The sequence below is a fragment of the Oryx dammah genome, unplaced genomic scaffold (assembly GCF_014754425.2).
Source record: "Oryx dammah isolate SB20612 unplaced genomic scaffold, SCBI_Odam_1.1 HiC_scaffold_6, whole genome shotgun sequence".
Classification (NCBI taxonomy): domain Eukaryota; kingdom Metazoa; phylum Chordata; class Mammalia; order Artiodactyla; family Bovidae; genus Oryx; species Oryx dammah.
This window is the reverse complement of record NW_024070190.1, coordinates 3,712,941-3,737,858: the sequence shown is the minus strand read 5'-3', so window position 1 is coordinate 3,737,858 and position 24,918 is coordinate 3,712,941.

Here is a 24,918-nt window from a genome sequence, read left to right as displayed (position 1 = left end):
TGGTCATGTATGGATGTGAGAGTTGGACTGTGAAGAAGGCTGAGTGCTGAAGAATTGATGCTTTTGAACTGTGGTATTGGAGAAGACTCTTGAGAGTCCCTTGGACTGCAAGGAGATCCAACCAGTCTATTCTGAAGGAGATCAACCCTGGGATTTCCTTGAAAGGAATGATGCTAAAGCTGAAACTCCAGTACTTTGGCCACCTCATGCGAATAGTTGACTCATTGGAAAAGACTCTGATGCTGGGAGGGATTGGGGGCAGGAGGAGAAGAGGACGACCAAGGATGAGATTGCTAGATGGCATCACTGACTCGATGGACGTGAGTCTGAGTGAACTCCAGGAGATGGTGATGGACAGGGAGGCCTGGCATGCTGCGATTCATGGGGTCGCAAAGAGTCAGATACGACTGAGTGACTGAACTGAACTGAACTGAACTGAGGTAGACAGGGAGAAACAGCAATGTCTGTTTGTTCCAGTTCCACTCTGTGCCCCATTATCTTTGCATGAAACAGCAAACGTTTATTTACCAAACATTTGCTTTTCCATCTCCATGTCCATTGCCTTTCTCCCTTTTGAAGTCCCAAAACACTACCCCTAACATCCTGTTCTGTCTTTAGCTGAAGACCTTATTTAAGGTATGGGTTTCAGCTATTTTGTTAACTCATGTGTATGTGTTATCAAACGTTTAATTTTCTTCTTTAATCTGTCTCATGTCAGTTTAACTCTTAGAACAGTCAGAAAAACCTAGAAAGGTAGAGGAAAATGTATTTCCCCTGAGATTTTCATTTTTCCTTTATCTTTATGGCTTGTTTCTTGATAACTAATGTTTTACCCCAGGATATTATGACTGTTCTACAGGTGAGGAAATGGAATTGTGTAGAGGTTAACTAATATGTCCAAAGTTTGCATAATAAAATTATAATTTGAGTTATTATTCAAAGGCAGGTCTGTAAGCTTCAGAGTTTGAGTACTTATCCAATATATTATGTAACAGTCAATAAATATTTGTTTAAGTGAATTTTTCTACTTGAGAATCAAAGTGTCAAATTATAAGCTGAAAGGATTAATGGAGTTAATTTGGAATTTGAGAGAATGGCAAAATGATTATAAGGAAATTTGAATCTCTTAGAAAATGCTGGACTATGTTATTTGTGCACATAAGGTATAGTATGTATATATGTCTTTTTACTTTGTGGTCCAGAATGTTTGAATACCTCTTTTCAGTAAATATTATAAGAGGCAATAATGAAAGTGTAAGCAACCAGTCAAAAAGAATTCTGTGCTCCATAATTACAAAAAGTGAAGCCAAGTTACTTGGAAATGAGAATACTCACATCCTTTACATCTTTTTCTCACAGATCCCAAGTGGACTAGTAATCTGCCTGACTTCTTTCTTTTACACTAAATCAACTGATGAAATGATTGAAAACTGTGTACGATATAGCAGGTGTTTCTTGCTTTTTGTTTGGGCATGATACTCATGAAAAAGATTATGAAATGAAAATAACCTGGAAATAACATGGGGAGTGCTTTCTCTTGTAATTAACAGCACCGTTTTCACTGAGACGTTATAGTTGCTCGAATCACACACTAAAAAACAAATGGCTGGGAATAAACTAATATTAAAGTATGTGTTTTAAAATGTGTGATGAAAATACATTTGATGAAAATAATACATTTATGTCTCTTCATTTACTTGATATTTTCTTTCTGTTTTGGAGTTTCTGTTTTCAGCATTTCAGTTCATCTTAATCTTTCCATGATAATCATATTCTTCCATGCCAAAAACATATTTTGACCTTCCCCCAAACCATACTTATGCTCTCCTGCTAATGCACATTAACATACACATTCAGGCACACAAACACTCAGAGACATGCATACATCTACAAAAACAGACAACCAGATATACATACATTCTCAGAGTAGAAAAATTGCCTTGAGGTAAATATGATTTATAATTGTTTTTCAACAGGTTCATATTTTACAAGTATCAACAAGCAAAAGAGGAAAGGAGGGTTTACAATAATACCTTCAAAATATTTCTGACTGTTCATCCATACATTTTTTGATAAAAATGTGACAAATACACGCAAAAAAAACCCAAATGAAAACAAAATGTAGGTTTTACAAATTATTATAAAGATGTTTCTATAAACTCAATAAAAGAAATAGAACCCCCAAATCTTTGATTCTGTCCTCTCCTTTCAGATTGCAGTGATCTTAAAATATCTTTATACTTTTACTACCTATGAATATCTGCATAACAATGATAGTTTAGTCCGTTTTTGAAGTTTTTGTTTCCTATCTTGTTTTCCATAGTTTAACATTTGGATGATTCATCCATATTGTTGCATTGTTTCATTTTCATTTCTATAGTAATTGACTCTATAACAAAACTATAATTTATATACTCATCCTTCTTGTTTTGAGCAATTAAATTGCTTCTATTTTTATTTTTTTTCCTCTTCAAAGGAAAATATTTTATGGTTTTTCTTTTTAATATAAATTTATTTATTTTAATTGGAGGTTAATTACTTTACAATATTGTATTGGTTTTGCCATACATCAACATGAATCTGCCACAGGTATACACGTGTTCCTCATCCTGAACCCTGCTTCCTCCTGCCTCCCCATACCATCCCTCTGGGTTGTCTCAGTGCACCAGCCCCAAGCATCCAGTATCATGCATCAATCCTGGACTGGTGATTTGTTTCATATATGATATTATACATGATTCAATGCCATTCCCCAAATCATCCCACCCTCGCCCTCTCCCACAGAGTCCAAAAGACTGTTCTATACATCTGTGTCTCTTTTGCTGTCTTGCATTCAGGGTTATGGTTACCATCTTTCTAAATTCCATATATATGCATTAGTATACTGTATTGGGGTTTTTCTTTCTGGCTTACTTCACTCTGTATAATCGGCTCCAGTTTCATCCACCTCATTAGAACTGATTCAAATGTATTGTTTTTAATGGCTGAGCAATACTCCATTGTGTATATGTACCACAGCTTTCTTATCCATTTGTCTGCTGATGGACATCTAGGTTGCTTGCATGTGCTGGCTATTATAAACAGTGCTGTGATAAACATTGGGTACACGTGTCTCTTTCAGTTCTGGTTTCCTCGGTGTGTATGTCCAGGAGCAGGATTGTTGGGGCATATGGCAGCTCTATTTTCAGTTTTTTAAGGAATCTCCACACTGTTCTCTATAGTGGCTGTACCTGTTTGCATTCCCACCAACAGTGTAAGAGGGTTCCCTTTTCTCCACACCCTCTCCAGCATTTATTGCCTGTAGACTTTTGGATCACAGCCATTCTGACTGGCATGAAATGGTACCTCATTGTGGTTTTGATTTTCATTTCTCTGATAATGACTGGTGTTGAGCATCTTTTCATGTGTTTGTTAGCCATCTGTATGTCTTCTTTGGAGAAATGTCTATATAGTTCTTTGGCCCATTTTTTGATTGGGTTGTTTATTTTTCTGGAATTGAGCTGCAGGAGTTGCTTGTATATTTTTGAAATTAGTTGTTTGTCAGTTGCTTCATTTGCTATTATTTTCTCCCATTCTGAAGGATGTCTTATTGCCTTGCTTATAGTTTCCTTTGTTGTGCAGAAGCTTTTAAGTTTAATTAAGTCCCATTTGTTTATTTTTGCCTTTATTTCCAATATTCTGGGAGGTGGGTCATAGAGAATCCTGCTGTGATGTATGTCAGAGAGTGTTTTGCCTATGTTCTCCTCTAGGAGCTTTATAGTTTCTGGTCTTACTTTTAGATCTTTAATCCATTTTGAGTTTATGTTTGTGTATGGTGTTAGAAAGTGTTCTAGCTTCATTCTTTTACAAGTGGTTGACCAGTTTTACCAGCACCATGTGTTAAAGAGATTGTCTTTAATCCATTGTATATTCTTGCCTCCTTTGTCAAAGATAAGGTGTCCATAGGTGTGTGGATTTATCTCTGGGCTTTCTATTTTGTTCCATTGATCTATATTTCTGTCTTTATGCCAGTACCATACTGTCTTGATGACTGTGGCTTTGTAGTAGAGCCTGAATCAGGCAAGTTGATTCCTCCAGTTCCATTCTTCTTTCTCAAGATTGTTTTGGCTATTTGAGGCTGGAGCAGCTGTGAAGAGATACCCCACAGCGAAGGAAAGAGAAACCCAAGTAAGATGGTAGGTGTTGCAAGAGGGCATCAGAGGGCACACATACTGAAACCATACTCACAGAAAGCTAGTCAATCTAATCATGCTAGGACCACAGTCTTGTCTAACTCAATGAAACTAAGCCATGCCCGTGGGGCAACACAAGACAGGCAGGTCATGGTGGAGAGGTCTGACAGAATGTGGTCCACTGGAAAAGGGAATGGCAAACCACTCAGTATTTTTGCCTTGAGAACCCCATGAACAGTATGAAAAGGCAAAGTGATAGGATACTGAAAGAGGAACTCCCCAGGACAGTAGGTGCCCAATATGCTACTGGAGATAAGTGGAGAAATAACTCCAGAAAGAATGAAGGGATGGAGCCAAAGGAAAAACAATACCAAGCTGTGGATGTGTCTGGTGATAGAAGCAAGGTCTGATGCTGTAAAGAGCAATATTGCATAGGAACCTGGAACTTCATGTCCATGAATCAAGGCAAATTGGAAGTGATCAAACAAGAGATGGCAAGAGTGAACGTCGACATTCTAGGAATCAGCGAACTAAAATGGACTGGAATGGGTGAATTTAACTCAGATGACCATTATATCTACTACTGCGGGCAGAATTCCTCAGAAGAAATGGAGTAGCCATCATGGTCAACAAAGAGTCTGAAATGCAATACTTGGATAAATCTCAAAAATGACAGAATGATCTCTGTTCGTCTCCAAGGAAAACCATTCAATATCACAGTTATCCAAGTCTGTGCCCCAACCAGTAACGCTGAAGAAGCTGAAGTTGAATGGTTCTATGAAGACCTACATGACCTTTTAGAACTAACACCCAAAAAAAAAGATGTCCTTTTCATTATAGGGGACTGGAATGCAAAAGTAGGAATTCAAGAAACACCTGGAGTAACAGGCAGATTTGGCCTTGGAATGTGGAATGAAGCAGGGCAAAGACTAATAGAGTTTTGCCAAGAAAATACACTGGTCATAGCAAACACCCTCTTCCAACAACACAAGAGAAGACTCTGCACATGGGCATCACCAGATGGTCAACACCAAAATCAGATTGATTATATTCTTTGCAGCCAAAGATGGAGAATCTCTATACAGTCAACAAAAACAAGACCAGGAGCTGCTTGTGGCTTAGATCATGAATTCCTTATTACCAAACTCAGACTGAAATTGAAGAAAGCAGGGAAAACTGCTAGATCATTCAGGTATGACCTAAATCAAATCCCTTATGATTATACAGTGGAAGTGAGAAATAGATTTAAGGGCCTAGATCTGATAGATAGGGTGCCCGATGAATTATGGAATGAGTTTCATGACATTGTACAGGAGACAGGGATCAAGAACATCCCCATGGAAAAGAAATGCAAAAAAGCAAAATGGCTGTCTGGGGAGGCCTTACAAATAGCTGTGAAAAGAAGAGAAGTGAAAAGCAAAGGAGAAAAGGAAAGATATAAGCATATGAATGCAGAGTTCCAAAGAATAGCAAGAAGAGATAAGAAAGTCTTCCTCAGCGATCAATGCAAAGGAATAGAGGAAAACAACAGAATGGGAAAGACTAGAGATCTCTTCAAGAAAATTAGAGATACCAAGGGAACATTTCATGCAAAGATGAGCTCGATAAAGGAGAGAAATGGTATGGACCTAACAGAAGCAGAAGATATTAAGAAGAGGTGGCAAGAATACACAGAAGAACTGTACAAAAAAGACATTCCCGACCCAGATAATCACGATGGTGTGATTAATCTTCCAGAACGAGATATCCAGGAATGTGAAGTCAAAGGGGCCTTAGAAAGCATCACTATGAACAAAGCTAGTGGAGGTGATGGAATTCCAGTGGAGCTATTTCAAATCCTGAAAGATGATGCTGTGAAAGTGCTGCACTCAATATGCCACCAAATTTGGAAAACTCAACAGTGGCCACAGAACTGGAAAAGGTCAGTTTTCATTCCAATCCCGTAGAAATGCAATGCCAAAAAATGCTCAAACCACCACTCAGTTGCACTCATCTCACATGCTAGTAAAGTAATGCTCAAAATTCTCCAAGCCAGGCTTCAGCAATACATGAATCGTGAACTTCCTGATGTTCAAGCTGGTTTTAGAAAAGGTAGCAGAACCAGAGATCAAATTGCCAACATCCGCTGGATCATGGAAAAAGCAAGAGAGTTCCAGAAAAACATCTATTTCTGCTTTATTGACTATGCCAAAGCCTTTGACTGTGTGGATCACAATAAACTGTGGAAAATTCTGAAAGAGATGGGAAATCCCGACCACCTGACCTACCTCTTGAGAAACCTTAAAAGATGCTTACTCCTTGGAAGAAAAGTTATGATCAACCTAGATAGTATATTCAAAAGCAGAGACATTACTTTGCCGACTAAGGTCCATCTAATCAAGGCTATGGTTTTTCCCGTGGTCATGTATGGATGTGAGAGTTGGACTGTGAAGAAGGAAGAGTGCCAAAGAATTGATGCTTTCAAACTGTGGTGTTGGAGAAGACTCTTGAGAGTCCCTTGGACTGCAGGGAGATCCAACCAATCCATTCTAAAGGAGATCAGCCCTGGAATTTCTTTGGAAGGAATGATGCTAAAGCTGAAACTCCAGTACTATGGCCACCTCGTTCGAAGAGTTGACTCATTGGAAAAGACTGTGATGCTGGTAGGGATTGGCGGCAGGAGAAGAAGGGGACGACAGAGGATGAGATCGCTGGATGGCATCACTGACTCGATGGATGTGAGTCTGGGTGAACTCTGGGGGTTGGTGATGGACAGGAAACCCTGGCGTGCTGCGATTCATGGGATCGCAAAGAGTCGGACACAACTGAGTGACTGAACTGTATTTCCATACAAATTGTGAAATTATTTGTTCTAGCTCTGTGAAAAATACTGTTGGTAGCTTGATAGGAATTGCATTGAATCTATAAATTGCTTTGGGCAGTATACTCATTTTCATTATATTGATTCTTCTGATCCCTGAACCCGGTATATTTCTCCATTAGTGTCCTCTTTGATTTCTTTCACCAGTGTTTTATAGTTTTCTATATATAGGTCTTTAGTTTCTTTAGGTAGATATATTCCTAAGTATTTTATTCTTTTTGTTGCAATTGTGAATGGAATTGTTTCCTTAACTTCTCCTTGTATTTTCTCATTATTAGTGTATAGGAATACAAGGTATTTCTGTGTGTTGATTTTATATCCTGCAACTTTACTATATTCATTGATTAGCTCTAGTAATTTTCTGGTGGAGTCTTTAGGGTTTTCTATGTAGAGAATCCTGTCATCTGCAAACAGTGAGAGTTTTACTTCTTTTTTTCCAATTTGGATTCCTTTTATTTCTTTTTCTGCTCTGATTTCTATGGCCAATACTTTTAAAATTATGTTGAATAGTAGTGATGAAAGTGGGCATGCTTGTCTTGTTCCTGACTTTAGGGGAAATGCTTTCAATTTTTCACCATTGAGGATAATGTTTGCTGTGGGTTTGTCATATATAGCTTTTATTATGTTGAGGTGTGTTCCTTCTATTGCTGCTTTCTGGAGAGCTTTTATCATAAATGGATGTTGAATTTTGTCAAAGGCTTTCTCTGCATCTCTTGAGATAATCATATGGCTTTTCTTTTTCAGTTTGTTAATGTGTTGTATTACATTGATTGATTTGCAGATATTGAAGAATCCTTGCATCCCTGGGATAAAGCCCACTTGGTCATGGTGTGTGATCTTTTTAATGTGTTGTTGGATTCTGATTGCTAGAATTTTGTTAAGGATTTTTGCATCTATGTTCATCAGTGATATTGGCCTGTAGTTTTCTTTTTTTGTGGCATCTTTGTCACGTTTTGTTATTAGGTTTAGGGTGGCCTCACAGAATGAGTTTGGGAGTTTACCTCCCTCTGTAGTTTTCTGGAAGAGTTTGAATATGATACGTGTTAGCTCTTCTCTAAATTTTTGGTAGAATTCAGCTCTGAAGCCATCTGAACCTGGGCCATTGTTTGCTGGAAGATTTCTGATTACAGTTTCAATTTCCATGCTTGTGATGGGTCTGTTAAGATTTTCCATTTCTTCCTGGTTCAGTTTTGGAAAGTTGTACTTTTCTAAGAATTTGTCCATTTCTTCCAAGTTGTCCATTTTATTGGCATATAATTGCTGATAGTAGTCTCTTATGATCATTTGTATTTCTGTGTTGTCTGTTGCGATCTCTCCATTTTCATTTCTAATTTTATTGATTTGATTTTTCTCCCTTTGTTTCTTGATGAGTCTGGCTAATGGTTTGTCAATTTTATTTATCCTTTCAAAGAACCAGCTTTTGGCTTTGTTGATTTTTGCTATGGTCTCTTTTGTTTCTTTTGCATTTATTTCTGCCCTAATTTTTAAGATTTCTTTCCTTCTACTAACCCTGGGGTTCTTCATTTCTTCCTTTTCTAGTTGCTTTGGGTGTAGAGTTTGGTTATTTATTTGACTTTTTTTCTTATTTCTTGAGGTATGCCTGTATTGCTATAAACTTTCCCCTTAGCACTGCTTTTATAGTGTCCCACAGGTTTTGGGTAGTTGTGTTTTCATTTTCATTTGTTTCTATGCATATTTTGATTTCTTTTTTTTTTTATTTCTTCTGTGATTTGTTCGTTATTCAGCCGTGTGTTGTTCAGCCTCCATATGTTGGAATTTTTAATAGTTTTCCCCCTGTAATTGAAATCTAATCTTACCGCATTGTGGTCAGAATAGATGCTTGGAATGATTTCAATTTTTTGAATTTACCAAGGCTAAATTTATGGCCCAGGTTGTGATCTGTCCTGGAGAAGTTTCTGTGTGCTTGAAAAAAAATGAAATTCATTGTTTTCAGGTAAAATGTCCTATAGATATCAATTAGGTCTAACTGGTCTATTGTATCATTTAAAGTTTGTATTTCCTTGTTAATTTTCTGTTTAGTTGATCTGTCCATAGATGTGAGTGGGGTATTAAAGTCTCCCACTATTATTGTGTTATTGTTAATTTCCCCTTTCATAGTTGTTAGCATTTGTCTTACATATTGTGGTGCTCCTATCTTGGGTGCATATATATTTATAACTGGTATATCTTCTTCTTCGACTGATCTTTTGATCATTATGTAGTGTCTTTATTGTCTCTTTTCACAGCCTTTGTTTTAAAGTCTATTTTATCTGATATGTGTATTACTACTCTTGTTTTCCTTTGGTCTCTATTTGCGTGGAATATCTTTTTCCAGCCCTTCACTTTCAGTCTGTGTGTGTCCCCTGTTTTGAGGTGGGTCTCTTGTAGACAACATATATAGGGGTCTTGTTTTTGTATCCATTCAGCCAGTCTTTGTCTTTTGGTTGGGGCATTCAACCCAATTATGTTTAAGGTAATTATTGATATGTATGATCCTGTTGCCATTTACTTTAGTGTTCTGGGTTTGAGTTATACATCCTTTTTGTGTTTCCTGTCTAGAGAATATCCTTTAGCATTTGTTAGAGAGCTGGTTTGGTGGTGCTGAATTCTCTCAGCTTTTGCTTGTCTGGAACGCTTTTGATTTCTCCTTCATATTTGAATGAGAGCCTTGCTTGGTACAGTAATCTGGGCTGTAGGTTATTTTCTTTCATCACTTTAAGTATGTCTTGCCATTCCCTCCTGGCCTGAAGAGTTTCTATTGAAAGATCAGCTGTTATCCTTATGGGAATCCCCTTGTGTGTTATTTGTTATTTTTCCCTTGCTGCTTTTAATATTTGTTCTTTGTGTTGGGTCTTTGTTAATTTGATTAATATGTGTCTTGGGGTGTTTCAAATTGGGTTTATCCTGTTTGGGACTCTCTGGGTTTCTTGGACTTGGGTGATTATTTCTTTCCCCATTTTAGGGAAGTTTTCAACTATTATCTTCTCAAGTATTTTCTCATGGTCTTTCTTTTTGTCTTCTTCTTCTGGGACTCCTATGATTTGAATGTTGGGGCATTTAACACTGTCGAAGAGGTCTCTGAGATTGTTCTCATTTCTTTAAATTCGTTTTTCTTTTTTCCTCTCTGATTCATTTATTTCTACCATTCTATCTTCTACTTCACTAATCCTATCTTCTGCCTCTGTTATTCTACTATTTGTTGCCTCCATAGTGTTTTTGATCTCATTTATTGCATTATTCATTATATATTGACACTTTTTTATTTATTGTAGGTCCTTGTTAAACCTTTCTTGCATCATTTCAATCCTTGTCTCTGGGCCATCTGTTTGTGATTCCATTTTGATTTCAAGATTTTGGATCATTTTCACTATCATTTTTCAGAACTCTTTATCAGGTAGATTCCCTATCTCTTCCTCTTTTGTTTGGTTTGGTGGGCATTTATCCTGTTCCCTTACCTGCTGGGTATTCCTCTGTCTCTTCATCTTGTTTATATTGCTGAGTTTGGGGTGGCCTTTCTGTATTCTGGCAGTTTGTGGTGTTCTCTTTGTTGTGGAGTTTCCTCACTGTGGGTGGGGTTGTACAGGTGGCTTGTCAAGGTTTCCTGGTTAGGGAAGCTTGTGGTGGTGTTCTGGTGGGTGGAGCTGGATTTCTTCTCTCTGGAGTGCAATGAAGTGTCCAGTAATGAGTTATCAGATGTCAGTGGGTTTGGAGTAACTTTGGGCAGCCTGTATATTGGAGCTTAAGACTGTGTTCCTGTGTTGCTGGAGAATTTTAGTGGTATGTCTTGCTCTGGAACTTGTTGGCCCTTGGGTGGTGCTTGGTTTCAGTGTAGGTACGAAGGCGTTTGATGAGCTCCTGTCAGTTAATGTTCCCTGGAGTCAGGAGTTCTCTGGTGTTCTCAGGATTTGGACTTAAGCCTCCTGCTTCTGGTTTTCAGTCTTATTTTTACAGTAGTCTCAAGACTTCTCCATCTATACAACACCATTGATAAAACATCTAGGTTAAAGATGAAAAGTTTCTCCACAGTGAGGGACACCCAGAGAGGTTCACACGTTACATGGAGAAGAGAAGAGGGAGGAGGGAGTTAGAGGTGACCCAAATGAGATGAGGTGGAATCAACAGAGGAGAGCAAGCTAGCCAGTAATAACTTCCTTATGTGCACTCCGCAACTGGACCACTCAGAGATGTTCACAGAGTTATACAGAGAAGACAAGAGGGAGGAAGGAGACAGAGGTGGCCAGGAGGATAAAAGGGGGGAATGCAAAGGAGAGAGACAGACCCAGCCAGCAATCAGTTCCCTAAGTGTTCTCCACCGTCTGGAACACACATAGATTCACATAGTTGGGTAAAGAAGCGAGGGGGTAGGGAGGAGACAGAGGCAACCTGGTGGAGAAAAAGGAGAGTCTGAAGGGGGAGAGAGCAGTCAAGCCAGTAATCTCACTCCCAGGTAAAAATGGGTACTGAAGATTGGGTTCTTAAAGGTACAAAATTGATAACAAATACCAAAAAGCAAAGATTAAAAATCTAGAGTAGAGTTTGGAATTTCAAAAATACAATATTAAAGAAAAGAAGAAAAAAAAGAAAAAAGTCACAAAAATTATTTAAAAAATATATATATATATGAAGTTTGCTTTAAAACATAGGGTCTTTTTTGCAAAGTAATAGTAGTTTATAAAAGTGAAAATTAAAGGAGTAATAGAGGACTCAAAAATTTTAAAAAATTAAAAAAAAAGAATGATCTTAAAAATAGTAAAAATATATCTAAGACTTTCTCTGGTGTTGTTGTGGGTTTTGTGGGGTCAGTTCATTTTCAGGTAGTTCCTTGGTCCAGCTTATATTTCTCAAGATCTATAGGCCCCTTCCTATGTAGTCGGTACTAACAACAGGGTTTTAATCTATTGCACCTGTCACTTCCAAGGCGGTTCCCTCTGTTTCAGCTTCTTCTATTTGCTGGTCACTTCAGTGTCTGATTTCTGCCCTGACACAAAGGGGGTGGTGGTGGACACTTTTTTTAGGCTCACTTGTTCCGTCGTGCTGTGGGGAGGGAGGGACGCTGCAAACAAATAACACTGGTGTGTGCTCACAGTGCCTCAACAACGCTGGGCCTGCCCCCGCTCACGGTGTGTGTGCCCTCCCTGTCCACACTGCTCAGACTCTAGGTTGCTCTGCCGGGAACCGTCTGAGGCCAGCTCTTGGCTGCATGCACCTCCCAGGTCTAAGCCGCTCAGGTTCAGGCACTCAGGTAGTCTTCAGAGGCACAGACTCAGTTGGGCCTGCATTTTGTGCCCTTCCCAGGTCTGAGCAGTTCAGGTGATGAGGTATTTGGTGAACACGGTTGCTGCGACTTATCGCCTCCCTCATCCCTGCCTCCTTGTTTTCTAGGTGTACAACCGGCTCACCTTCTCAGGCGGATGTTGACTGTCCAGAACCCTAAGAAGTCTTAGTTAGCAAAGAAGCCTGCTTGCAGTTTGGTAGATAATGTCTCTCTGGGGCTGCAATTGTCCCCTTCTGGCTCTGGCTGCCTGTCACCGGAGGGAGATGGTCTGCAGCAGGCTAGCTCTGTTCAGTCCTTTGTTCTGTGCTTGGGCCTGGTGGTGTCTTAGGGCTTTTTGCGTGGTAGCTATCCCACAGTCTGGTTTTCTAGCCCAAGTTAGTTCATTCAGATTGCCCTTGGGGCATTCAGTCCTGGTCCTTACTCTAAACAATGCAGCCTGTGCCTCCCTGCCCAGCCCCCCGCTTGCTAGTGGGGGGTGCAGGTGTCTGTGCTTCTCCGCTGGGGAAGTTACCACTGGGCATGTAATCTGTGGGGTTTAATTATTTATTTTTCCTCCAAGGCTCGCCACAGATTCGGCAGTGAGAGTGTTTCCTGGTGTTTGGAAACTTCTCTCTTTTTAAGACTCCCTTCCTGGGACGGAGCTCCATCCCTACCTCTTTTGTCTCTTTTTTTGTCTTTTATATTCTTTCCCTACCTCCTTTCAAAGACAATGGGCTGCTTTTCTGGGCGCCTGATGTCTTCTGCCGGCATTCAGAAGTTGTTTTGTGGAATTTATTCAGTGTTTAAATGTTCTTTTGATGAATTTGTAGGGGAGAAAGTGGTCTCCCCATCCTATTCCTCCACCATCTTAGGATCGACTCCCCATTTTTAAACTCTTATACCTGTGAACATTTTTGAGCTTATCCCTTAGAAATCCTGTCCATAAATTCCTCTGGGTAAATAACAAGGATGTTATTATTCAATCATAAGCTATGCTACCATATAAGTTATTGTAGGTGTTCTAAAACTAGCTACATTATATAATTTTATTTTTATATATTTTTAATATTTTATTAAATTTATGAATTATATAATTTATAAAATTTTATTGTATTTTTAATATTTATTTATTTGGCTGTGTTGAGTCTTCATAGTATCATTCAAACTCTAAGTTGTGGCATGTGGGATCTAGTTCCCTGACCTGGGTTCAACCCCTGGTTGAACCCAGCATTGGGAGCACAAAGTCTTAGCCACTGGACCATCAGGCAAGTCTCTATATACTTTTAAATTGATATTTACTGACTAAAAAATATGTTGGTTGGAAATTAAATAGTCTTAAACTGAAAATGCTTTTTAGAAATAAATCTGTATCTGAAAAATAAAAATAGCATCTGTGTGCAATGAATAAAATTGGAAAATACTTTATATATTTTATTTATGCATTTAAATAAATAAGCAAAATAAATTTAGATTTAGATATAATCACTTTTATTAATCAGTTGATTAATCAATCTCCAGGTACATGTTGTATATTTAAAATATCTTCATATTTTCAAATTTCTTCAATAAAATTGCCATATGTGTTCTTTAAAATCATGTTTTGTGGGCTAATGAATCTTAATTTTCCACTCTTTTCTGTAACTGAAAAAATATTCTCTCTATAGTAGTTAACATAAATCTATACTCAGAGCAAATTTTGCTCACTGGAGAATATTTTGTATTAATTTTTTCAATATTTTAGCCTATATATTTTCACTCATATTATTTTTTGGTTTCCACTAAGAGTACTTTCTTCCTTCAAATAATTTCATTAGAAAATAAATTCTTGAAATAAATTATTTTGTTCATGATGTAATTTATAGACATTCTTAATTTCATTCCATTCTGATGACAAATGCACTTATTCTGTTAAAAATAGAAATCTCCTGAAAAATGTCCTTCAGCAAGTCAAAATCTTATAAAAAATAATTATCTACTTTAGAAATTAAATTATATTTAATTTGTTCAGTTTCTTTCTTGACCTTATAATGCATCTTTTTTTTCAATAACATTCAATAAAAGGCTTCAATCAGTTTTAATACTATATTTATTACAGAATTTGATTAAATATGTTTTACTGGTGTTCCTAAAACAAAGGTTATCCAACTTTAGATCTCCTCAGGTGGCACTAGGGGTAAAGAACCCATTTGCCAGTGCAAGAGCCATTAGAGACATGGGTTCAATCCCTGGGTCAGGAAGATCCCCTGGAGGAGGGCATGGCAACCCTCTCCAGTATTCTTATCTGTAGAATCCCCTGGACAGAGGGGACTGTAGACTTCTACAGTCCTTGGCTTCGCAAAGTGTAGGGCACAATTGAAGAGACTTAGTGTGCACACACGCCCAACATTCAGTTCAATTCAGTTCAGTCGCTCAGTCATGTCCGACTCTTTGCTACCCCATGAATTGCAGCATACCAAGCCTCGCTGTCCATCACCAACTCCCAGAGTTCACTCAGACTCATGTCCATCGAGTCGGTGATGCCATCCAGCCATCTCATCCTCGGTCGTCCCCTTCTCCTCCTGCCCCCAATCCCTCCCAGCATCAGAGTCTTTTCCAATGAGTCAGCTCTTCACATGAGGTAGCCAAAGTACTGGAGTTTCAGCTTTAGCATCATTCCTTCCAAAGAAATCCCAGGGCTGATCTCCTTCAGAATGGATTGGTTGGATCTCCTTGCAGTCCAAGGAACAACATTAGAAAACCCATTTAGAAAAAAAATTCAATACAATTGTAGTATGTTTATTTACAATTTTTTTTTTTCTGAAGCTCAGACTTTTCTAAAATCAAATGGGTGGTGCATTCCACTGTGTTGAAGGATTACTTTTTATTTGTCTTCAACATCAACTTTATCTTAAAAACTTTATAGTTTAGTTCTTCAAATTGTTGAATTTTATAAAACTTGACAACCACGGTTTCTATCTAGGTCACTGGGATAGTACATCTTGTTTGGATGCAACTATACATTATGTATGAATCACAAATGCAAGCATACTTTTGCTTCCTAGGTTTGTTAATTTTGCAAAAGCTGTGTTTTTAATATGATACTGTGTTCCATCAATATTTATATTTTTATTGTTACCATAAGGCAAGTGATTTTATCTTTACTGTTAAACTTTTTATGACACTCATAAAACCATTTATCATAAAGTTTCATGTTTTAACATATGTTAGAATGAATTTCTAAACACTTTGACTACATACATTCAATTAAAAATTTATTCGAATTAGCTGATTTATATTTGAAACATCTGATGGAAATAATCAATCAGCTTTTAATTGTGAAGTTCTTCTGCTAATAAATTCAACATATTAGCTGATATAACTTCATTTTGTGACTATTCACAATAACACATGGATATGAGAAAATTTTATTTAGGAGAATAGCCATTTGGTCCAACTGAAAAGTCATGCTTCACAAACTTGTATCTTTCACATATAAATGCATCTTCTTCAATTTCATGTGTCCAATCACAATATTTTTGGGTAGTTGTTCAATGAACTAATTTTTAAAGTGCTTGTTGATTCTCCTTCCACAAGATTCTCTTATATCTTTTTTTTAATGTTAACAATATCACTTTGCCATAAATGAAAATCATAAATATTTATAGACATGCTTGTAAAATGTTTGTCCATTTCAGCTTTCTACAAAATGAAAATTCCTACTTAATTTTTTCAGCTTATATGTACCTAGAATTTATCTGTAACTTTTGATTTTGAGCCATTTATTCTGAAAGAGGTAACTGCAAAATAAAAAGAATATTACCAATCAGTAGAATAAATAAAATAAAGATATACACAGTATGATAAATACCAAAAAATGTATAGCAAGATTTTTATTTAGAGATTCTATGGCAGAGATGGCTTGGCTTCTATTTCATATATATTCCACATATGTTTTAACATACTGTTCTACATTTCCAACTGACCCTACCAATTGGTGGCCTAGAGGCATTCACATCTTGCAGTGTACTGCTGGTTTGGGAACAACTGCCTGGTAAGCCAAGTGGCGGACAAGGGTACCAGTGTGGAATCAGACTCTGACTACTCTCTTACACAAAAAGGAGTTAGCTCCTGAGTAGTTTCATCAGTAAGTGCATTTTGCACTGTTATCGAGAGGGATTGAGCTACGCTGCATCTGAAAAGTGTTAGGAAACATAAAGAAGTTGTCACTAATTGTATTTTTCAGATTCCCCATGTGTGTGCATGAGAATTCTGTTGTCTGTTAATATGTCTCACATATTAGTAGAAAAGAGCATAAGAAAAGCTACTGTGGGGTTCTCTCTAAATCCTTCCTGAGTTGCTTCAATGCAACTATTAACAATAATCATTGCTAGAAATGAAAAAGATCTAGGGCAAGTACTAAAGGGGATATGATGCTGGGACAACAGGCAATCTAGAACTATCTTGAGCAAACTGTGATTTATGCATAGTCAGGTTAGCAGATGATGCCAAAGTATTCCAAAGTGTATGATTAAGTGTTTCATTCAAGCCTCCTGGTTTCTTTGATGTAATATAAGGGGGCCAGTCTTATCTGATGTCTTGCTTTTCCAGTTCATTAAATGGTACACATTGTATTTTTAGTCTCCATTTCATCCTCAAGAATTTTATCTTCTTTAGCGGGGAAAGCACATATTTAATTTGAATTCATCAATATAGAATTCAGAGCATTAAGATAAACCAGTTAACGCAGTGCTCAAAATAAACAAAGTGACAAATAATATCAGCTTTTGGAAATTTGTAAATTATAACACTGTCTTTGTATCACAATTTCACAATCTATGCTCAAGTTAAAAATATGTATGTTTTTCATGCAAAGAATGGGGCTCCTGCTGCCTATGCTGAGAAATACACATTAGGACAGACATTGGTTCAAAATTTTGATTAGATACAATGTGATAATTTGATACTAAATTAATTAAATGAAATATATAAAATGAGTTATGTAAGTTATATATTATTTTTCAATGAAAACATAGCCAGTGTAAATTTTTTGGTGAAAAAATGAAGTTGCTATACATATGGACAGACCAGTTTACCAGAAAGCTAATGAAACATAAGATGCAGAGCACTTTACTTGAAGGACTGTCGAATTCTTAGATCTGCCCCCGAAAATATGTACATTATAATACCACATATGTAATAAAGTTTTTCACAATACATATATGTCTATAATTGCTGTCTATATACAGCAAACAAGTCAAAATATTATACAGTAAATGCACAAGGCTGATTATTTTTAGAGTTGGAAATTAACTTTCAGAGTTTGGGATTGAGGCTAGAAAAGTTTGAAGAAGATTTAACTTTGTATACATTAAATTTTCTGTAGAATGAGTACCTATTACTATATAATTTATGTAATTGAAATTAAAATGCTAACTTTCAATATTAAAAAATAGAAGGAAAATACTTGACAGAATGTTATTTTCTTGCAAGAAGTAGAAAAAAATCGGTAGAAAAAATTATCAAAAATGGAATTGAGACTTAAAGGATCAAAAGTCTGCAACATATTTCTGAATAAATGAAAACGGAGAGAATGTGAAACAATATTCGAAAGGATGAAGTCTGATACTTTTTTATGATAAGTATACTGAGTGTTCAGCTTGGAAGTAACCACAAAAACTAAGATAGAATGAATTTTCTTCCTGAATCTTGAAATCCTCCCTTTATCAGGCTATACAGTCCCTGCACTTAGAGGAAAAGTGTACTTCCTACCTCTTGACTTTTTATTTGGGCATATGTCTGGCTTTACCCAGTTGTACGTGCAGAAAAGCAAGAGTATTACATCTGGATGGACCTATAGCTCAGTATTATCAATATATTTTTCTAAATTTTAACTAGGTAAGCTGATCCAAAACAAACTGTAGATTCATAAATATGAATGAATGCTCTTTTAAACTACTGAGTTTGGGGACTGATTGTTTTTATACAGCAATAGCTTGACTAATATGACTGTCATATAGGACATATAGTAGGCTTGGCATAAAAGACAATAGAACTATATGTTTAACCTAGAAATTTAAACACAGGTAAAATATTCTTTAAGAATTTGGGCAGAAAAAAAAAAAGATTAAAATGCCCAAAGACATTAATCTACTACTAAAATAAAGTTATCATGGATGAAACAATAATTGTATGTTGTAAGTATTATAGATGTGACAATGGTAAAAGAATCTACCTGCCAATGCAGGAGACACAATAGACATGGGTTCATTCCCTGGATGGGAAAGATCCTCTGGAGGTTGTTGTTGTAGTACAGTCGCTAAATCATGTCCAACTCTTTGCGACCCCAAGAACTGCAGCACACCAGGCTTCTCTGTCCTTCACTATCTCCCTGAGGTTGCTCAAACTCATGTCCATTGAGTCAGTGATGCCATCCAACCATCTCATCCTCTGTCACCCTCTTCTCCTCCTGTCCTCAATCTTTCCCAGCATCAGGGCTTTTTCAAATAAGTCAGCTCTTTGCATCAAGTGGCCAAAGTATTGGAGCTTCAGGTTCAGCATCAGTCCTTCCAGTAAATATTCAGGGTTAATTTCCTTTAGGATTGACTGGTGTGATCTCCTAACTGTCCCAGGGACTCTCAAAAGTCTTCTCCAGCACCACAGTTCGAGAGTGTCAATTCTTTGGCTCTCAGCCTTCTTTCTGGTCCAACTCTAAAATCCATACATGACTACTAGAAAAACGATTGCTTTGATTCTATGGACCTTTGTTGGCAAATAATGTCTCTGCTTTTTAATACACTGTCTGGTTTGTCATAGCTATTCTTCAAAGAAGCAAGCATCTTTTAATTTCATGGCTGCAGTCACGTCCACAGTGATTTGGGAGCCCAAGAAAACGAAATCTGATACTGCTTCCATATTTTCCCCATCTATTTGCCATGAAGTCTATATATTGTCACCCTGCTTATTTAACTTATATGCAGAGTACATCATGAGAAACGCTGGACTGGAAGAAACACAAGCTGGAATCAAGATTGCTGGGAGAAATATCAATAACCTCAGATATGCAGATGACACCACCCTTATGGCAGAAAGTGAAGAAAAACTAAAAAGCTTCTTGATGAAAGTGAAAGAGGAGAGTGAAAAAGTTGGCTTCAAGCTCAACATTCAGAAAACGAAGATCATGGCATCCATTCCCATCACTTCATGGGAAATAGATGGGGAAACAGTGGAAACAGTGTCAGACTTTATTTTTGGGGGCTCCAAAATCACTGTAGATGGTGATTGCAGCCATGAAATTAAAAGACGCTTACTCCTTGGAAGGAAAGTTATGACCAACCTAGATAGTATATTCAAAAGCAGAGACATTACTTTGCCGACTAAGGTCCATCTAGTCAAGGCTATGGTTTTTCCTGTGGTCATGTATGGATGTGAGAATTGGACTGTGAAAAAGGCAGAGTGCCAAAGAATTGATGCTTTCGAACTGTGGTGTTGGAGAAGACTCTTGAGAGTCCCTTGGACTGCAGGGAGATCCAACCAATCCATTCTGAAGGAGATCAGCCCTGGGATTTCTTTGGAAGGAATGATGCTGAAGCTGAAACTCCAGTACTTTGGCCACCTCATGCGAAGACTTGACTCATTGGAAAAGACTCTGATGCTGGGAGGGATCGGGGGCAGGAGGAGAAGGGGACGACCGAGGATGAAATGGCTGGATGGCATCACTGACTCGATGGATGTGAGTCTGAGTGAACTCTGGGAGTTGGTAATGGACAGGAAGGCCTGGCATGCTGCAATTCATGGGGTTGCAAAGAGTCGGACATGACTGAGCGACTGAACTGAACTGAACTGAACTGATAGCACCAGATGCCATGATCTTAAGTTTTTGAATACTGAGATTTTTTTGTTTGTTTGTTTGCTTATATTCACTGTAATGTGTACTAGATCTTTTTTTATTATTATTTTATTTATTTATTTATTTTTATTTTACTTTACAATTCTGTATTGGTTTTGCCATACATTGACATGAATCCACCATGGGTATACATGCGTTCCCAAACATGAACCCCCCTCCCACCCCCCTCCCCACAACATCTCTCTGGGTCATCCCCGTGTACCAGCCCCAAGCATGCTGTGTCCTGCATCGGACATAGACTGGCGATTCGTGAATATTGAGATTTAAGCCAGCTTTTTCACTCTCCTCTTTCACTTTCATCATGAGGCTCTTTAGTTTTTCTTCACTTTCTTCCATTAAAGTGGTTTCATCTGTGTATATGAGGTTGTTGATATTTCTCCCAGAAATGTTGATTCCAACTTGTGGAATCTCCTCCTCCCTGAAGGAGGGCATAGCAACCCACTCTAGTATTCTTGCTTGGAAAATTCCATGGACACGGGAGCTTGGCAGGCTACTGTCCATGGGGTCACAGAGTCAGACACGACTGAGTGACTGAGCATGCACAAACTGAAAATCAAACAATTTCAGCCTAAATTGATAGGAAAAGTGCTTATCACATTTGGAAAAATCCTCCAAGAAAATTCAATGATCATGACTTTGAGATAATATTTGCAAAGTGCTAAGAAGTAAAATGTTTTTTAAATAAAATATCTTAAGGAATTTTGAGAACATATTTACTATTATATTGTTGATTTTAATATGAATCTACAAATACTGATCAAAGAAATAAAAATATTGTAAGTACATACTTGAACTGAATGTAAACAAAAAGCTTAATCTGGTAACTATATACAGAGCATTGTATGCAATAGGTAGAAATTGTGTATTTATTTCAAGAGAACAGAAGACATTTAAAAGCATATTATATTTAAAGTTAAGGAAGTCTCAGTTAATATCAAAGAAATTACATAATGCAGAAAACTTTCTCTCACCACAATTAAAATACAATATGAAAATAATAATGCCTTATATATTATGAAGGGACAAGTTATTGAAAATAATCCATTGATAGGCGTGGATATCAAAATAGAGTTAAAATTGAAAAAAATAAAATTGTGTATCCAAGTTCCTGAGGTGTATTGGTGTATTTAAAGATAGATGTATAGTCAATAGCTACACTTGTTAAAAACAGGAGAGTTTTACAAACACAGCTACACACACAAACGGGCTTCCCAGGTGGCCCAGTGGTAAAGAATCTACTTGCCAATGCAGGAGACACTGGAGGTGAAGGTTTGATCCCAGGGTAGGGAAGATCCCATGAAGCAGGAAATAGCAACCTGCTGCAGTATTCTTGTTTGGAAAATCCCATGGACAGGAGCCTGGTGGACTACTTTGAAAGAACCATGGACATTGGATTGTAGGGTGCCAAGTGTTGAGGCTGGGAGAGGATTTTGGAGGCTAATGAAGGAATCCTGGTCTATAATGATCTGATCTTTGCCTGTCCCCTCAGCTTGAGCTCACAACCATCTTTCACATCTATTACTCACTCAAATAAACAGGTATTATTTGAAGAATATTGTTAAAATGAACCCATCCCCTTCCTTTCTAAAGGGCAAGTGTCCAAGCACATTTTATACTAATTTTATTCTCATTATTTAATCGTTTGACTTGCCTTTATTTAAAACCTCTCCAAATTATGCACATTTATCTAAAATAGTGGGCTTCAAAAATAGAACTAGGGCTTCCTTCCAGAGTGTCCAAAGTAAGATCAAGACAAGTCCGGGATACAATTATTTTTGTTGAAGTTAATATATTCTGCTGATTCATACACTTTTCACTTTTTTTTTTTTTAATCAAAGATTCTCCTGCTGCTGGCTTCATAACACCTACAAAGAACTGATCATTTGAGAACTATGTCCATAGGGAAGTTATTGTTTTAAGTCAGGTTTCCTAAGAAATAGACTCCAAGAAGGAGAATGTGTGCAAGAGGTTTATTTTGGAGTATTTTTCTTAGCAGTTGTAACACTGTAATGGAGTGAAAGAAATAGTACTGGGCTGATAGAAAATCTAACCTGCAATAAAATTAAAGCAGTGAAAGTGAAGTCGCTCAGTCATGTCCAACTCTTTGCAACCCACGGACTGTAGCCCACCAAGCTCCTCCGTCCATAGGATTCTCCAGGCAAGAATACTGGAGTGGGTTGCCATTTCCTTCTCCAGGGGATCTTCCTGACCCAGGGATCGAACCCATGTCTCCCCACATTGCAGGCAGACGCTTTAACCTCTGCACCACCAGGCAGAGGTCTCAGCAATTTCAGAACTGCTGTAATTCGAGATAATATCCGGTCTTCACCCTTTTGTATCTATCAGTCACTGCCTGCTGGGTGTCCCTGGTTGGAGCTATAACCTTGAGTATGACACCTACCTTTACTCTGAGGGCCTTACCCAGAAAGGGACTCAGACATGAGACTTCTCATTCACCAGCTGATGAATGAAAGTTTTGAGCCTGGGGAGGGGATCTGGGTATCCAGTATGGCTGCTTTCTGATTTGTAGTTCCAAGCAGTGGTGATAAACAATGCTTATCCTTTTTGTGTGTCTCAGTTGTTACTCTAAATCTGACTGTGACAAACCACCAGCTGAACTACTTGCTCCTTACAGCCAACCAAGGCTCAAGCACCATTCTCATCTCTTCTGTAGATGCTCTCTTTCTAACCACATCTTGTGCAGTGTGTCAAATTTAGTGCTTATATTCTCTGAACTGTCCTGTGCTTTCATTCTGAAATTACATGATAAGATGGGACCAAAAGCCAGGAAACCAGGCAAAGCTCTTTCTACAGTAAAGCAATGTGTCCAAAAATAAAAGAGTACCTATTCCATCACTCTAATATTTATTTTGCCATGCTCCCAGAAAGCTTCCTGAAGGTAGGAGACTGTAACTGACCTAAGAGTCCTGAACTCTACAACTGGCATTTCTTGGCACATGTTTATTGTAAGGGTGGGAAGGAAGGAGGCAGAATGAAGAGGATTCTAGACAGTAGTTTATCCTGAGCTCCTATTGGGAGTAGCAAGCAACCTGCAGGTGTTTCCTAACCTTTATTTACATTGCTTTTGGCCACCTCATGCCAAGAGTTGACTCATTGGAAAAGACTCTGATGCTGGGAGGGATTGGAGCCAGGAGAAGGGGATGACAGAGGATGAGATGGCTGGATGGCATCACTGACTTGATGGACGTGAGTCTGAGTGAACTCCAGGAGTTGGTGATAGACAGGGAGGCCTGGTGTGCTGCGATTCATAGGGTTGCAAAGAGTCAGACATGACTGAGAGACTGAACTGAACTGAACTGACTGAGCTTAAATTGTTAATCCTTGAAGAAATGAAATGTTGACATTCTTTTGCCATATTTTGGATACTAAGGTCAAATTTTCCCTTATTTCTACACATGGGAAAATGAAGAACCACAATTCCTAAACAAAGGACTTTTGAGTTCATCCTCCATGAGTGCAAATAGGAATAGGCTGTAGTGACTTTTTATAGCTTACTTAATAAAAACTGTCATTTTTTTTCTAGTTGTTTCACAAACTTGTTTAAGAAGGGTATCTCTCATACATTAGTGTTCAGAGTTTCAGTCCTGATTTTTGTATTGCCCTAAGCATCTCCCACTACAAACAACCACACATGACCTCAGTCGATAAAGAATCTGCCTGCAATGCAGGAGACCTGGGTTCGATTACTGGGTGGGGAAGATCCTCTGGAGAAGGAAATGGCAACCCACTCCAGTATTCTCACCTGGAGAATCCCATGGACAGAGGAGCCTACAGTCCATGGGATCGTAAGAGTCATACATGACTTAGTGAATAAACCATCACCACCAAGCATCTCCCACCACACAAAACCACACATGACCAGGAAAAAAAAATGATTTCTCTCCCCTTTGAATTAATATGGCAATTGGGATTATAATTATTTAAAAAGCAGGCTATTGGTTACCAGAAAAGCTAGGCATGAGTTTGTGTTCTATTATTTTTAAATGAGTTGAGCAAGGTAACTTGGAAAAAGATTATTAAGGGCACAATAAGCACACACATTTATTTGTAATAAACAAATCTTCTCTGGTGACTCAGACAGTAAAGAATCTGCCTGCAATGCAGGAGACCCAGGTCCAATATCTGGGTTAGGAAGATCCCCTGGAGAAGGGAATGGCTACCCACTCCAGTATTCTTGCCTGGAGAATTCCATAGACAGAGGATTCTGGAGGGTTACAGTCCATGGGGTCATAAACAGTCAGACACAATTGAGTGACTAACACTTTTATTTGTAATATTGGGACAGGAGAAGAACGCCAAAGCAATGTCCTACTTTACAGAAAGGGAGAGATTTTGTACAGTTTTTGCCAGAAATATAAGCTGAAGTTCAGCTAGTTTTAGGAATAGTAGGTCAAAATGATTTTTGGAAATGGGAGGGATTATTCTTGCAGTTCAGCAATTTCTGGTTGGACAGTTTAGGTTTAGCAGGAAGGTGGAGCAGGGGCTGTTGCAGGGACTAGTCATTTACAAAAGTGCTGTAAAGGAACAGTGGCAGGGATCAAAGCAATGTTAGGACCATGGGAGGAATTTTAAGTTTTATAAGGACTCTTCTGGGCCATCCTCTTGGTCAGCAGGAAAACTGTGGCTCTACTTGGACTCTATGCAGCTATTCACCTGCATCCCTTGTCTCCTCAGTCTCAATAGAATTCAGTGCTAACAGGACTTCTTGCAGTGTTTGTCACTGTAG